Genomic DNA, 19124 nt, shown 5'->3' with positions numbered 1-19124 from the left:
TAAATGACCCCTCATTTTGAAGCTTGGAACCCAACGTTTTTCAGAAAAACAGTAGTTTTCAGTGAAATATCAGATTTGCTACATAATTTTCCTATTTTCCAAAATCCATCTTTCGTCAGTTTTGAGAAATAATTGCATTTCAAAATAAAACAAAACACACGCTACAATAAACAATAGGCTATTACACGAAGGCCATGAACTGCAGGATTCCTGACATATTCAGATTTCAAATTCAATTGGTTATTAAAAGCTTCAAGACTTAATAAAAATAATTTACAGGTCTGATTCTGCGGTGTGTAATTTTCTGAGTACAGCTGTGTATTGGATATTGAAATCTACAAACCTTGGGGTGGTTTGATGACATTATTACAATTAGAAATTCATTATTAATATAATTAATGTCATGATGTTAAAATATAAACTACTAAACCTGCGTAAGATAATAATATTATTATTAAAAATCAAATATTTTTACTCTGTATATACAGGTCCAATGCAAACCTAAATGTGTCTGTTCCTCAAAAGGCCAAACCAAGAATTAAAATTCTCAGAACCAGTATAATTCACTTCTAGACCTGATGCACCATTCTAAGATAGTGTTTTTCCACAGTTTGAAAATGAAAAATAGCTTCAAATCTGAATAACCAGTAGAAACATTAATTTCCATCTTTTACTTTTACAGTTACAAAAAAAATCAATATGCGCTGTAAAGTTTATTGATGTCAGTTAAATCGCCTAAGTCCTACACACTTTCGGACATAGTACGAGCGTCTGTACTCGAATTGAGGTCTCTAACATAGGCAGACAAATTACACTTGTGTCGCAAGGGAGATCTGTTTATGACGTTTGACTTAACTGAGTTTCTCCTGAAAAATAATTTGGCTGAAACAACGAAATGACTTTAAATTTATTATCTTGTTAACCAAACTCCAACCAAAGAGAATTACTAATGAGTTGTGATGGAAGGAAAGTACCACAATCCACATAAAGCTCATGCTCAGAAAATGAAGGAGATGGTTTTATATTAATGCTGTAAAAGCTTTGCAAATACGTAATACAGAGAAATGAGCTTAACTTTTATAAAGCTTCTCTCTGAAGACAGTATGGAACATCTGCCATGAAATTATTGAAACTTGAATGTTTATGTGGAATGTCTAGTTTTTCCATTCACATCGTATGACAGTTGTACCTATATGCAATATTTCGAAGTAAACGAAAAAAATATATCATTTGTATCTTCAGCGACAACGTTCGAAATAATTATGCTTGTTAACTTCTTTCTTCTGCTTGGGGATTTAACAATATTGAAATAATTTCGCTAGCTGTCGCCCTATTCCAGCGGTGGCGAAAATGTAATCGTGCGCCGAGCCACTGTGTAACCTGCAACGTGCATAGCATCTATGGAGGAAGGCGGACACCCGAAGGGGAAGTGAAGCAACTGTCTGACTTATTAACGGATTTTCATTTGCCTTACGTCAAGCACTTAAATATAATTTTATACAGTACAAGGCTACAAACTAATGTTTAGTACGTGTAACGAAGAAAGAAATGAACAATATCACAACTTAAAATTAACTCTCTTCAGAATGTCTCTGCGACAAAGTTTCAAAATCAGGAATTATGTCACTTACTGTCAGTCGTAGTTGATCACGAAGGTATTTGTCTGTCAGTCGTGATCTAAATTTGGTTTTTACTATTTTAATTCTTGAAAATAATTTTTCACAAACTTAAGTTGTAGCGAACATGGCTTCAACACAGCAAGCGAAAGAACGAAGCTTCGGATATTTATTTTTATTTTTGGCAAAGATTTGAAAGTTCAACATTTGTCAAGTCCTTACATCTAGCTTTCATTTGACATCACATTATAAATCAGTGAGTTCAAATTGAAGAGCTAACCGCATTATTCGTACATCTGCTGAAAAAGGGTCGAGTACGGAGATGATGATGATGATGATGATGATGATGATGATGATGATGATGATGATGATGATGATGATGATAACAACAACAATAACACTTAACCTTTTAATGTTTCATCAGTAACATGTAGTATAATGCCGTTTTATGTTATACAACCGTTTTCCTCGTAATACTTGTGAACAAATCATACATTTAATATTCTCATCATATTGACAGCAAAAAAATGCGTCCTCCCATCCTACTTGGAACTTTCGTACATGGTTTCGAGAGAGACATATGCCACTCGCAGGTCAGAGACAAATACAAATGGAACGGAGTTTGACTCCAGTGAGTGAGAGGGTGGGGGTTGGCGGAGGTTAGAAGCAAACGAAATGCACAGCTATCACTGCGAGCCACAATGTCTCGCGAGTCACGTTCTCGCCACGGCTGCCTTATTGAAAAAAAAAAAAGAAAATTCTCGATTATCAGAAAGAACACAGCATGTCCAAACCTGCAGTGCAATTCATTATCTTATGACAAATGTAGCTTATCAAATATATTATCCATCGCCTTATATGTTTGAGGTCTCAGCAGCATGCAAATTTATATTATGAATATCAGTATTAACCAATAATTACTAGTACTTATTTATGTTACAAGTTCGTAAAGGTTCTCTGTTTGGCAGGAGTGTAAAGTCTGTGAAACGAGGCAAAACTGAGTTTCACAAACACACAAGGACCAAAAAGATAACTTTACGATTGTGTATCATGCAATGTTTATTTCTACGATAGCACAGATTTACATTCAATAAATATTTCAAGTTGGAGAGGTTATGAGATTACAATTTCACAGCCGTATAAACTCAGAACCATTACGAAATAAGAATCTATGGAATTACAGCCTGTTTTGCTCATAATCACAATTTCATGGCCATCTAAACCGGTCATATAATCAACAAAGCCGGTAGGGAAAGTTGAAGGCTAAATCTTGTTGCAATTATAGACGTGGACAAATTATTAACAAAATTGACGATTTTTATGATAATTCTGTTTACAAAATTTGACTTTTCAATTTATACTACAGTTGACAATTTTGTATATTTCTACCATTACGGTAGATAGAAATATGCTAAAATGTCAACTGTAGTCTGAATTGAAGAGTCAATTTTTGTAAAAATATGTAATAAAGATCTTCAGTTTTGCTAATAATTTGTAAATATGCAAACATATTAATTGTAGTCTAAATTGAAGGATCAAATTTTGTAAAAAATATACAATACAAACCTTCAATTTTTCTAATAATTTGGTAATACACAAAAATGTCAACTGTAGTCTAAATTGAAGAATCATATTTTGTAAAAATATATAATAAAAATCTTCAATTCTGCTTATAATTTGTCCACGTCTGTAATACTACAAATGTAACTTCACAATAATGACTAAAATGTAAATATCAATGTTAAATTTGTTGTACTTATTTGTGTTACGTTTAATATTTACGTCATGAAAAATCGAGGTAATGGATTCATTTCTTGTTGAATGAAGTTTATACATTGAATATTTTATTTTCTTTAGCAATGCGTAAAGTACTTGCTTTTTCACGCACTAGTGCTTTAAAGGCTCACTTTACGCACTGATAACTGTAAACCCGGAACATTTTAAAAACCAAATCCTAGTCGTTTGTTGATGATTAACCAGTAAAAAGTGAATAAATATTGTAAATAAGAGAGAGATTCCCTGCCTGTATGTCCGCCTGCCTCTCTGTCTCTCTCTCTCTGTCCATATGTGTTGTGGTCTTTGATTGAATTCATGAAGTGAGAACATGTCTAATTCAGTCACCTATAATTGACGCTTCCCTTTGTATCGTGTGATGGAATTTCTCGGAAATGGCAGACTGCATTCCATGCATAGCATTGGAATGTAGGTGCCCCATTATGAATAAGAAACGCCACCAACCTGTTCAGGTTTCAAATGCGAATGCAGTTACAGACTGTGCGAGTAAATTATTTCCTCATTATTTCCGACTTCTACTAGTTTTTTAACGAAACTGGCACACTACAAACTGACACATTATAATACAGTTATCAGAATTAGACTCTGATAATTAAAATAACTGTTCCAATAGAATAGATGATGCAGCATTTCAATTAATTATAATTGTATATTCGAATCACGTTAATTTGAAAGCATGAGACATCCTCTGCAAACTACAATAATTATGGTTAATTTCGAAATGTCAGCAAATGCACAAGGAGATAAAAATTATGGTCCGTACTTTGTTCCAGAAGGCTACAAGATTTAAGTATTACTGGAGTTATTAAGTAAACGATCACCTCCATCTAGCAAGTGAAGTACTTGACTGACGGCTCACGCGACTCTTGTTTCAAGTGGGGCAGAAAAAAACTTGGACTACTTTAACAATTACACTAATATTTACAATTTAAATTATTTACACTATGTATTAGAACACGATATTTTTAGTATTTATACTACAATAAAGAAAGTAGGCTTATATTGATGAAACATTATTTACACTATTATGTAGGCCTACAGTGTTGTGTATTGTAATGCAAGGTATTTTATTTCATAATACAGTGAAGCCTCTCCTTACGGACACTCCCAAGATACGGACACTCCTCAAATACGGACAGATTTTTATGTCCCAACTGAAATAATATAGAAATAATGATAAATTTAACTCTCGTTTACGGACACTCTCAGACACGGACACGGACACGGACAGCTGTTTCACAGTCCTAAAGCTTGCTTTACCTCCTGACTGCGGACAGAACTTGATTTTCAAGAACTAATGTGTTTCGAAAATGGAAAATTTAGTTTTGAGAACTGTACAGAAATTCCTTAACATGAAACATGAGGGTCTCATAGGATACCACAAGCCCAGCCGGCTACCCCTTGTTAGCTGGAAGCGGGTGGATAAACAAAGTCATAAAATTTAACCTGTCTGATGGGTCCAAAGTTTCAGCGATCGTGAAATTGTATTCGACAAATGATATGGTTAGTAGGATTATTCTCTTCTCTTCAATCAGTTGTCCTGTTTCGAGAGACATGGCACCTGAACGTAAAGGTTAAGTTGAAAACTGTAAACTACAGTACTGCATAACTGTAGGCGTAAAAAAAATTGCATGGCACAGTACTATATTTTCCTTTTTCGGCCTTATCTACTAGTTTAAAGTTGCAAAGAATTTACTGTAGTAAACTGTAATTAGAATTAAACTACCATAAAGTGGGGATATTTCGGACGCAGGGGTAACCTCAGACGGTAATTCAATTTATCATATTTTATGTTGGTAACACCAGTTCACCAATGGGTCTTTAAAAATGTGCAGAAACATACGAACATAGTAAAAAGCGCGGAAAAAGATGCTAAGAACTGGTGTTACCAACATAAAATATGATTAATTGAATTACCGTCTGATGTTACCCCTGCGTCCGAAATATCCCCACTTTACGGTACAATAATACATTTCATTTAAAGCGTGAAGGAATACATAATGCATATTATAAATTTACTGTTAGATTGGGGAGCCTCCCTCCCAATAAAGGACACCTCCCAGATGCGGACTGATTGTTGCGTCCCTTCGTTGTCCGTAAATGAGAGGTTTCACTGTACTTTAGCCTACTTATTTTGTAAATTGTGTACAATAGTGTAAATAATATTTGATTAACGTAAGTCTTCTTTCTTTAGTCTAGTGTAATAGTGAAAATAGCATATTTTAGTGTACATAATGTAAATAGCTCTCAAACGTTGACTACTTTCAAAAGTCGATTGTTAGAAAGATTGCTTTTCGTCTCTAGACTATGTTCTTTCTTCAAATATTACTTCTGTAGAATATTTTATATGATGATGATGATATTAATAATAATAATAACGATAATAATAATAATAATAATAATAATAATAATAAACCTAATACATCAGACTACAGAATATAATTAGAACAATAGAAATAGAAATAAAATAATACATCAATATAAAAAAAGAGGATACAGTAATATTAACGAAATTTGACGACCGAATGAGCAACGCTCGTGTTCAGTTGCAGTTCAAAAATATTATTAATAAACTATAAGAGGAATACTGTATATAAATAAAATAAATAGGAACTAAAAGTAAAATTACAACTATTGTACAATGAAATTACATAATATAATATTAACATGGAGGAGAATAATAGGGCAATTTATGAAAAAAAAAATGTATATTCCGAAATTATAGAATACAAATACAATATAGGCTGATTAATTCATAAACATAGGCTATAAATTTATGATCATGATCATTAAATTCGAAAAAGTGGCTTTCGTGATTCTGTCCCCCCATGTGTCTACGTCTATAGCGCCAGCGTTATTTAAACGATTTTACTAATTTTTTTATGAATAGACCTGGGATATTTAAACTCTACAAAATCACTTTTAAGCATATAAATAATGTTTTAAAATGTTACAATAGACTCTAAATAGACACATTAGAATGGAAATCAATATCAGAATTAAGATATTGAAAACTTAACTTGTGTATCTAAATAGCCTATGGAAATTTGATTTCGTTGTAGATACTTTAGAAGGGGATAGTAGGCCTAGTGTTAGAATTGAAATATAGGAAGCTAACCTAAATTTAGTTATATAATTTGATTTTACTTATTTTAATTATGTTGGAAGCGATTAACAATCTCTGAATTAAAAGGGCAGGCAGGGGTTTCGTAGAATCCCTGTAATAGTTTGAAATGTGACTGGTCAAGCCAATAGTTTCATTCATTCATTCATTCATTCATTCATTCATTCATTCATTCATTCATTCAGTCATTCATTTATTATATTCCATAGATCTTACATGAGCAATGAAGCTTTAAGATGTGGAACAAGTCAAAATTTTACAATATTACAATTATAATTTTTACAGTTTTACAATTTAGTAATTTTCTACAATTTTTACAAATTTGTGCAATTTTTACAATATTTTGGCGAGATGTAGTGACATGAGGTGAGGTCCGAGGATTCGCCAAAAGATTACCCGGCATTTGTCTTTTGGTTGGGGAAAACCTCGGAAAAGCCCAACCAGGTAATCAAATCAAAGGGGTTGATGCCGAAGACACGCCATAGACCATAGATAGTAATCTCTTGAATGTAATACATATAGGGCCTAGTTACGATGAAATTCAAATCTCATTTGTTTTTTTTTTTTCAATAAAAAAAATGTTGCGGGTTGCATCGGTGCAGTTCCCCTAAGGGCCATTAGGCGCGTGCAGTATTACAGAAATGGTAACGAACGTTTTTCCTGAATAGATGTCCACTTAAACGTTCCACATTAATACAGAAAACTAAAATTATTGTACATTCGTAAATTTAATTAAAATATAAATAAGACATAAATTGAAATATTAATTATGTGTATCATAAAAATAAAAAAAATATTAAAATGTTATTGGCATCAAATTGCATTTAGGTGACCTAGTAAGAAACTATATTATTGTAACTTTTAAATTATCAGGAATTTAATATATATAATAACAATTTACAATATTTATATTATAATTATAATTATAATTTACAATATAATTTAAAAGTATAATTAATAATATAATAATATTATAATAATATATAGTAATATACAATATATTATTTAATATATAATAATAATTTATCAGGAATAATTTCATTTATTGAAAATAAAAGTACCGGTATCTGACTTTTAAACAAATCATTTAAAAATAATTCACTGCATTATAAGTGATAAAATATGACCGTTAGCAGAATATTACTTACTTACTTACTTACTTACTTACTTACTTACTTACTTACTTACTTACTTACTTACTTACTTACTTACTTACTTACTTACTTACTTACTTACTTACTTACTTACTTACTTACTTACTTACTGGCTTTTAAGGAACCCGGAGGTTCATTGTCGCCCTCACATAATTCCGCCATCGGCCCCTATCCTGAGCAAGATTAATTCAGTCCCTACCATCATATTCCACCTCTCTCAAATCCATTTTAATATTATCTTCCCATCTACGTCTCGGCCTCCCCAAAGGTCTTTTTCCCTCCGGCCTCCCAACTAACACTCTATATGCATTTATGGATTCCCCCATACGTGCTACATGTCCTGCCCATCTCAAACGTCTGGATTTTATGTTCCTAATTATGTCAGGTGAAGAATACAATGCGTGCAGTTCTGTGTTGTGTAACTTTCTCCATTCTCCTGTAACTTCATCCCGCTTAGCCCCAAATATTTTCCTAAGCACCTTATTCTGAAACACCCTTAACCTATGTTCCTCCCTCAAAGTGAGAGTCCAAGTTTCACAACCATAAAGAAGAACCGGTAATATAACTGTTTTATAAATTCTAACTTTCAGACTTTTTGACGGAAGACTAGATGACAAAAGCTTCTCAACCGAATAATAACAGGCATTTCCCATATTTAGAATATTACTTTTACTTATTTAAACATCCGCGATTCTTAATTATATTATGTAAAATAATTATAACCTTATTTTAATGAGTTTTAAGAATAATTATCATTACTAAATTAATCTTGATTGCTTCCCCGTTTTGGAAGCTACGCTATGCCACTGCTGCTACCACTGAAGCACTCTGCCAGGTTAAATAAATCATTATTATTATTATTATTATTATTATTATTATTATTATTATTAATTGTTATGTTGATAAATATTAATTTAGGCAAAATACAAAATATACCAAATAATCACCTTTCTAAAATCAGTCGCAACTAAATTGTTACACAGCGAATTAAATTATCTTTTGACTGTTCATACTATATCGAAACGCAATCTCATTTAAGTATTTTTGTTTATGTTATTATGAATTGGGTTTAAGGAATAACAAATGAATGAACACCTAATCCCCTTGCCATTGTTTCCATAGCTACGGCGTATTTAAGAGATAGTGAACATGAGTGCTAATTGCAACGAGCTTACAACAGCCTATCTCGACTCGGCTTGGTCCTAATTAGACAAATTGAAATTCAATTCAATCATTTCAAAATTAAACTGCAGCCATAATTATTGTGACGTCAATGTTTTGAGAGGTCTTGAGATCTTTCAGGCAATAATGGCTGTATCAGCGTTTCTATAGGATGTGAAACACTACAGTAAAATGGAAGAAAATACAAACAGCGAAGATGGGATATCTAACAAGTGAAGTGATACAATAGAGTACAGCAATTAAAAAAACGAGAATACAGAACAGAAAATGAACATTTACTTTTTTAGTTCTAACGTAATGTTGTGAATAAACGGCACTGAAAGTGTTTAAATTTTAATCTATTTGAAAATAAATATACATATGAAATCATATAAAAGGAGTAGACGTCAAGTTTATTATTATTATTATTATTATTATTATTATTATTATTATTATTATTATTGTTGTTGTTGTTGTTGTTGTTGTTATTTGTTGATGATCTCAAAATCTTTCACTCAATAAATAGTTATGCCGATTGCCAAATTCTTCAAAATGATATTAACTCTATTGACCTTTGGTCTGACAATAATGGAATGAAAATTAATGAAACAAAAACTTTAGTCATTTCGTACTCACGAAAAACTACTTGCATAAAATTTAATTATTCCCTTAATAACGTCTGTATTATTAGGAAAATTTCTATTAAAGATCTTGGTGTATTACTCGATTCTAAATTATACTTTCACGATCATGTTAATATATTTATAATCATTCAATAAGAATGCTTGGTTTAATAAGGTCTATAACTTATTCTTTTTCTACTCCTGAGTTTCTATTAATTCTATACTTTACTTTGGTTCGATCTAAACTTGAATATGCATCTGTAGCCTGGAATTCCATTACTTCAACTGATTCGGTTAAATTTGAAAATATTCAAAGAAAATTTATTTCCTTATGTGCTTTTCGATTTATGCCCATTTCCTCTGACTTTAACTATGAGATCACCTGTAAATATTTTAACTGTTGTAGCCTTTATTCTAGACGTCAAAATCTTGATTATCAATTTTTTTGCAAAGCTATCAAGGGTGATATTGATTGTGAGTCTATCATAAACATTATAAGCCTTCGTATTCCTACAAAAGATTTAAGATCTCAAAAAAAAAATTATAACAGAAATTCAAAATCACTTTCTCCAGTCTGTAGATGCATAAAATATGCCAATTTGCATGGGCACAATTTAGATCCTTTTAAGGTATAGTTTCGTTTTGATTATTAGTATTTACTGTTCTTGTTCTCAATTTTATTTATGTATGTTTTTGTTTATTTAAGACATTATTTATTTGTTTTTGCACATTCCTATCTTCTGTTTGTGTATTGTGCTGAACTATAATTGGTCTCTGGCTGTTGTTCAGCACACAAATATTAATAATAAATAAATAAATTATTATTATTATTATTATTATTATTATTATTATTATTATTATTTGTCATGTGCGGAACTGTTATTCACCACTGGCTGTTGTACAGCACATTAAATATTAGTAGTAAATAAATAAATAAAAATTAATATATCAATTATTGTTATTAATCACGAAAAGATAAAGTATATGATTATGTCTCGTGACCAAAATATTTTACGAAAAGGAAATATAAAAATTGGAAATTTATCCTCCGAAGAGGTGGAAAAATTCAAATATCTTGGAGCAACAGTAACAAATATAAATGACACTCTGGAGGAAATTAAGCACAGAATAAATATGGGAAATGCCTGTTATTATTCGGTTGAGAAGTTTTTGTCATCTAGTCTGATGTCAAAAATTCCTAAAGTTAGAATTTATAAAACGGTTATATTACCGGTTGTTCTTTATGATTGTGAATCTTGAATTCTTACTTTGAGAGAGGAACAAAGATTAAGGGTGTTTGAGAGTAAGGTTCTTAGGAAAATATTTGGGGCTAAGAGGGATGAAGTTACAGGAGAATGGAGAAAGTTACACAACGCAGAACTGCACGCATTGTATTCTTCAGTTGACATAATTAGGAACATTAAATCCAGACGTTTGAGATGGGTAGGGCATTTAGCACGTATGGCCGAATCCAGAAATGCATATAGAGTGTTATTTGGGAGGCCGGAGGAAAAAAGACCTTTGGGAAGGCCGAAACATAGATTGGAGGATAATATTAAAATGTATTTGAAGGAGGTGGGATATGATGATAGTGACTGGATTAATCTTGCTCAGGATAGGGACCAATGGCGGAGTTACATGAGGGCAGGAATGAACTTGCGGATTCCTTAAAAGCCATTTGTAAGTAAGTAAGTATTATTATTATTTACTTACTTATTTACTTTTGGCTTTTAAGGAACCCGGAGGTTCATTGCCGCTCTCACATAAGCCCGTCATCGGTCCCTATCCTGCGCAAGATTAATCCAGTCTCTGCAATCATATCCCACCTCCTTCAAATCAATTTGAATATTATCCTGCCATCTACATCTCGGCCTCTCAAAAGGTCTTTTTTCCTCCGGCCTCCCAACTATCACTCTGTATGCATTTCTGGGTTCGCCCATACTTGCTAAATGCTTTGTCCATCTAAAACATCATTATTATTATGATTGTTATTATTATTATTATTTTCATTATTATTATTATCATTTTCATTATTATTATTATTATTATTATTATTATTATTATTATTATTATTATTATTATTATTTTCATTATTATTATTATTATTATTATTATTATTATTATTATTATTATTATTTTCATTATTATTATTATTATTATTATTACTTTGATTATTATTATTATTATTATTACTTTGATTATTATTATTATTATTATTATTATTATTTTGATTATTATTTTCATTATTATTATTATTATTTTCATTATTATTATTATTATTATTGTTATTTTCATTATTATTATTATTTTCATTATTATTATTATTATTATTATTATTTTCATTATTATTATCATTATTTTCATTAGTATTATTATTATTATTATTTTCATTATTCTTATTATTATTTTCATTATTATTATTATTATTATTATTTTGATTATTATTATCATTATTATTATTTTCATTATTATTATTATTATTATTATTATTATTATTATTATTATTATTATTATTATTATTATTATTTCGATTATTATTATTATTATTATTATTATTATTATTATTTTCATTATTATTATTATGATTATTATTATTTTCATTATTATTATTATTATTTTATTATTTTCATTATTATTATTATTTTATTATTATTATTGTTATTATTATTGTTATTATTGAGAATAATCTTGATTCACATAATTTTAGAATACTTATTCTCGGTGATTTTAATTCTCCTGGTATTGACTGGGCATCTGGTTGTAGTCTTCCTAACATCCATTATTACGCAAAAATTAAGTCTCTTGATCTATTTTCTTCTTCTTGCCTTCTTGGTTTAAATCAGATTAATTTTACTTTGAATAATAAAAATCTTCTTGACCTTGTTTTTACCAATGTTATTAATAGTTCTGTTTACCTAGCTAATCATTCTCTTGTTCGTCAAGACAATTATCATCCTTCTATTTGTGTTAATCTTGAAGTCAATTTATCTCTTCCTTTATATTCTTCTAATCATTCTTATTTTAATTTCTCTCAGGGTGATTATATGAAATTATACACAACTCTTTTTAATCATGATTGGACTAGTCTTTACGAGTCTACTGATGTCAATGAAGCCGTAGTTTCATTAACTCATACAATAAATGACGCGATTGCTGATGCTGTACCTTTATCACGAGTAAAAAAATCTACTTATCCTAAGTGGTTTTCAAACTCACTTCGTTTACTCATAAAGAAAAAAAATAAAGCTCACAAGAATTTTAAAAAATCAAAATCTGATTATCATTATCTTATATTTTCTTCCCTTAGAAAACAAGTAAAAAATAAGATAAATTCTGATAAATTACTCTGGCTCCAATCTATTGATAGAAATTTGAAAAATGAGCCTAAGAAATTTTGGAAGTATGTAGAATCATTTCGTAAATCAAAATCCTTGCCTACTGAGTTAATTATTGATGGGGAGCACATCACTGATCAAACTGAGATCTCAAATGCTTTTGCTGATCAATTTAAATCGGTACAAAAAAAGCTCAATCATATATTTGTTAATGATTCTATCACTACTGACTGCTTATGTTTACCGGTTATTGTGTGTGAAGATGTCTTGAATGTCATTAGGAGGCTTAAGCCCAATAAATCCATGGGAACTGATGGCATACCTAATTTCATTATTAAAGGTTGTTCTCAGATTCTTATTCCTCTATTAACTTTTATTTTTAATCTTAGCCTTAGTACGGGTATTTATCCTTCTTTATGGAAGGAAGCGTCTGTCATTCCGATATTTAAGAATGGCAATAAACATTTTGTTAATAATTACAGACCTATTTCAATACTTAATAACTTTTCAAAAATTTTTGAAAAAATTATTCACAAACATGTTTCATTTTATATTAAATCTAATTTAAATCCTGCTCAACATGGCTTTATTAAAAATAAATCTACAACAACGAATTTGGTCAATTATCTCAATCTTATTATGCCTACAGTTGAATCCCAAGGCCAAATTGATGCCATTTATTTTGATTTCAGTAAAGCATTTGATGTTGTTCCTCATCAAATCTTAATAAGTAAATTAGATCAGTTTGGACTTTCCATTAATTATCTTAGCTGGTTTGAAAACTATTTAACCAACAGACAATCTCGTGTTCGGTTGGGAAACTCTCTCTCTGATCCTTTCACTATTCTTTGTGGTGTTCCACAGGGCTCCACCCTAGGTCCGTTATTATTCCTGCTTTTTATCGATGACATTTGTAAGCCCATCTGTTCCCATTATCTTCTCTTTGCCGATGATTTAAAAATATTTAGAAAAATTAATAGTCTTGCTGATTGTCATTTACTTCAAAATGATATACATGCCATTCAACGTTGGTCTGATTATAACGGTATGAAAATTAATATTTCTAAAACATGCGTTATCTCTTTCTCTAGGAAGACAACTACATTGAAGTTCAACTATTCGCTATCGAATGCCGCCATAATCAGGAAGGACTGTATAAAGGATCTCGGTATATATCTTGATTCTAAACTGTACTTTCATGACCATGTTGATCATTTATTTAATCATTCACTAAGAATGCTTGGTCTCATTAGGTCTATTACTTATTCCTTTTCCTCTCCTGATACACTACTTACATTATATTATGCTTTAGTAAGGTCTAAATTAGAATATGCATCTGTTGCGTGGAACTCTATTACGTCTACTGATTCAGCTAAACTAGAAAATATCCAAAGAAAATTCATTTCTCTTTGTGCGTTCAGATTCGTACCTAACTCCTCTTCTTTAAATTATGAACTGTCTAGTAAATATTTTAACTGTACCAGTCTGTATTCGAGACGTCAGGATATTGATTACACTTTCTTTAATAATGCTATTAATGGTGTCATTGATTGTGATTCTTTTATACATAACACCTACCTTAGAATTCCCGTGAAAGGTTTTCGTGGTCAAAGAATTTTTTTCACTAAATTATTTAAATCCCTTTCTCCAATAGCCAGATGTATTAAAAGTGCCAATTTGCAAGATCTGATTTGATTTTACTTATGCATGATATTCCTTACTTGTTATTTAATATCTTTTATTATTTGTTAGATATTGCCATTTAGTTTGTTGCATTTGGTGAATGGTTAATGTGACCATTATATTGATTGTATTTCATCTCACTGCCATTTTCTGTCATTCATTCATAATCATTTGTTCTGTCTTGTTTTATTTTTTATTTTTTATTTTGTGCTAAACTGTAATTGGCCTTGTGCTGTTGTTTTGCACATTAATATTTGAAATAAATAAAAAATAAAATAAATAAAAATTATTATCATTATTATTATTATTATTATTATTATTTTCATTATTATTATTTTCATTATTATTATTATTATTATTATTTTCATTATTATTATTATTATTTTCATTATTATTATTATTATTTTGATTATTATTATTTTCATTATTATTATTATTATTATTTTCATTATTATTATTATTTGTATTATTTTTATTATTATTATTGTTATTATTATTATTTTTATTATTATTATTATTGTTATTATTATTGTTATTATTATTATTATTATTGTTATTATTATTTTCATTATTATTATTTGTATTATTTTTATTATTATTATTGTTATTATTATTATTATTTTCATTATTATTATTATTATTATTTTCATTATTATTATTATTATTTTCATTATTATTATTATTATTATTATTTTCATCATTATTATTATTATTACTTTGATTATTATTATTATTATTATTTTGATTATTATTTTCATTATTATTATTATTATTTTCATTATTATTATTATTATTATTATTATTATTTTCATTATTATTATCATTATTTTCATTAGTATTATTATTATTATTTTCATTATTATTATTATTTTCATTATTATTATTATTATTTTCATTATTATTATTATTATTATTATTATTATTATTTTGATTATTATTATTATTATTATTATTATTATTTTCATTATTATTATTATTATTATTTTCATTATTATTATTATTATTATTATTTTCATTATTATTATTATTTTCATTATTATTATTATTATGATTATTATTATTTTCATTATTATTATTATTATTTTCATTATTATTATTATTATTTTATTATTATTGTTATTATTGTTATTATTATTATCATTATTATTATTATTATTATTATTATTATTATTATTTTGATTATTATTATTTTCATTATTATTATTATTATTATTTTGATTATTATTATTATTTTGATTATTATTATTTTCATTATTATTATTATTATTATTATTATTATTTTCATTATTATTATTATTATTATTATTTGTATTATTTTTATTATTATTATTGTTATTATTATTATTTTTTTATTATTATTATTATTGTTGTTATTATTATTATTGTTATTATTATTATTATTATTGTTATTATTATTATTATTTTTATTATTTTTATTATTATTTTTATTATTATTATTATTATTATTATTATTATTGTGATAGGGCTTGAGGCTGTGGTGGTGATGGTTGCGGTAGTAACTTTAGGACGGTGGTAAAGCAATAACAAAGCAATATTGTAATGAGAAATTCTGTGCTGCAGGGACAGACGCTTTCTCTGCTAGGATGAAATCCATGTGTATTAGTTCCACTTAGATAATTACAGTGGTCACATGTTGTATGTATCATAGTTGTACAGGATATTCAATTAGTTTCCTTGCAACGGCTCAGATATAATAAGTGAGTTGTTTCAATTACGTGTCTCTTACAACCTTCGAGCAAGAAAAAGATTAAATGTGTGAAATTATTCAGAGAACACTACACAATAAAACTAGAACAGACACAGTGATAATATTTTATAAAGTACTGGCAGTTCCACTTCTAACATATCGTCAGTTTACAAGCAAAACACATTAAGTCAAAAATATTAATTCTGAGAGAAAGGCATATATAATTTCCATAATAATGTATGTGTATAAATTTAAAATGGGAGTGTAAAGGTACAGTACATCAATTATTCATAGATTTCAAAAAGGCATATGACTGAGTTGAGAGACAAGTTTTATATAATATTCTTATTGAATTTGGTATTCCCAAGAAACTAGTTCGATTAATTAAATTGTGTCTCAGTTAAATCTACAGTAGAGTCCGTATAGGCCAGTTTCTATCTGATGCTTTTCCAATTCACTGTGGGCTAAAGCAATGAGATGCACTACCACCTTTATTTTTTAACTTTGCTCTAGAATATACCATTAGGAAAGTTCAGGATATCAGACAGGGTTTGGAATTGAACGGGTTACATCAGCTTCTTGTCTACGCGGATGACGTGAATATGTTAGCAGAAAATTCAGAAATGATTAGGGAAAAGACGGAAATTTTACTTGAAGCAAGCAAAGCGATAGGTTTGGAAGTGAACCCCGAAAAGACAAAGTATATGATTATGTCTCGTGATCAGAATATTGCACGAAATGGAAATATAAAAATTGGAGATTTATCCTTCGAAGTGGTAGAAAAATTCAAATATCTTGGAGCAACAGTAACAAATATAAATGACACTCGGGAGGAAATTAAATGCAGAATAAATATGGGAAATGCCTGTTATTATTCGATTGAGAAGCTTTTATCATCTAGTCTGCTGTCAAAAAATCTGAAAGTTAGGATTTCTAAACAGTTATATTACCGGTTGTTCTATATGGTTGTGAAGCTTGGACTCTCACTTTGAGAGATGAACAGAGATTAAGGGTGTTTGAGAATAAGGTGCTTAGGAAAATAAATGGGGCTAAGAGGGATAAAGTTATAGGAGAATGGAGAAAGTTACACAACGTAGAACTGCACGCATTATATTCTTCACCTGACATTATTAGGAACATAAAATCCAGACGTTTGAGATGGGCAGGACATGTAGCACGTATGGGGGAATCCATAAATGCATATAGAGTGTTAGTTGGGAGGCCGGAGGGAAAAAGACCTTTAGGGAGGCCGAGACGTAGATGGGAGGATAATATTAAAATGGATTTGAGGGAGGTGGGTTATGATGATAGAGACTGAATTAATCTTGCACAGGATAGGGACCGATAGCGGGCTTATGTAAGGGCGGCAGTGAACCTTCGGGTTCCTTGAAAGCCATTTGTAAGTAAGTAAGTTGTATGTGTATAAATTTAGAATTGGAAAATGGAATACACTTAAAGAAAAGCGACTAACTAAAAATAATATTTTCGGGATTCAGTTTTGTCAGCAGCTTCAAAATGCCTTTTTCTCATAAGTAATATTTTTGACTTAATGTGTTTTGCTTGTAGGCCGACATGGAAGTTAAAGCTGGACACTGAAGAGAGCTGGTAAAAGAAAAATAGAACCTGCAGAATTTATTCCGAAGACGAATAACAGGATACACTTTCAAATCGGCCGAATTTTGATCACCATTACTGGTGATCGTCGTTGCACTACTTATTTGCGTCAATGCTTAAATAGGTCTATTGCTATTCAACGCGGAAATGCAATGAGCGTTTTGGGTACTCTTCCCGAATCCAGCCCTTTGGACGAACTCTTTTTCCTGTAAAATTTATTAAGTATTCTGTATTTAAATATTTGTATTTAGTTTTATATGTGTAATACAATGTATATTATTTTTAAAGAAGAGAGGAGAATCCAAAAAGGATAGCTGCCCTTGAAAAAGGGGTACCGAGCGGTAACAGCACCTAAATTAATTATTAATTCTAGAGCAACAATAATCTATTTCAAATTTAAATTTTATTTTTATTTTATTTTAATTTAATTTATTTTTGGGGGGCAGCTATCCTGGACAAAATAAAAGAATGTAAAACTTTAACCCCTAAATTGGCAAAACTTCATTTCTCACACTAGTTTATTAAACCGTGTCGAACTGTAAAGAAAACAACTATCGCAATGTCCATATTTTATATGTTGCACAATATTATAATATTGTGAAATTTTAATTTTCTATTCTACTAGTGGCTTGTGCAGCAAATGCTGCTGCAAACTAAGTTCGTTAGACGTTCAAATAAAAATTTTTCAGATATATTTTCAATGAAGAATACTTGTCTTTTTGATAGTTATTTGCTTCTATAATAATGAAACATACTCCCTCTGAATTGATTTTTTTTTAGGCCAAATACTTTTTCTTGAACCTATCCAACTTCAGTTTGAGTTTCAACGCGAAAACGCAAGTATCAATATCAGAACGATAGCAATAGCTATTTAAGGTCATTGTGGATTGTAGGCAAAAGTTAAAAAAAATATCAGGTTTACTATGCTTTCGAACAATAGCAATTTCGTATAGCTGCTGTATGTAGAACTTGAAATGTAGAGCGTAAAATCATTTTATCCTACTAAGAGATCTTGCTGAAATGATCTGCAGACTACACAATTTTCTAGACCTCTTATTTTATCAGTAAGTAATACCATTTTATCTCTCCTTAGGAACTGTAATTTTTGCGCTCTCTCGAGCCAATACCGAAGACAATGACACATATCAATATCTACACTACACCGCCATTGAGTATATGAAAAAGACCCAACCCCACTGGGTTAATAAGTATAAAAATATTTTATTTTTAATAACAATATTATTATCTACTTAAGTTTTGTAGTTATATATAGCAGTCACTCAGTAAATTATAGAAATGAAGATCTAAATTA

The sequence above is a fragment of the Periplaneta americana genome, chromosome 11, assembly GCF_040183065.1.
Source record: "Periplaneta americana isolate PAMFEO1 chromosome 11, P.americana_PAMFEO1_priV1, whole genome shotgun sequence".
In the NCBI taxonomy this organism is placed as follows: domain Eukaryota; kingdom Metazoa; phylum Arthropoda; class Insecta; order Blattodea; family Blattidae; genus Periplaneta; species Periplaneta americana.
This window is presented reverse-complemented; position numbering follows the sequence as displayed.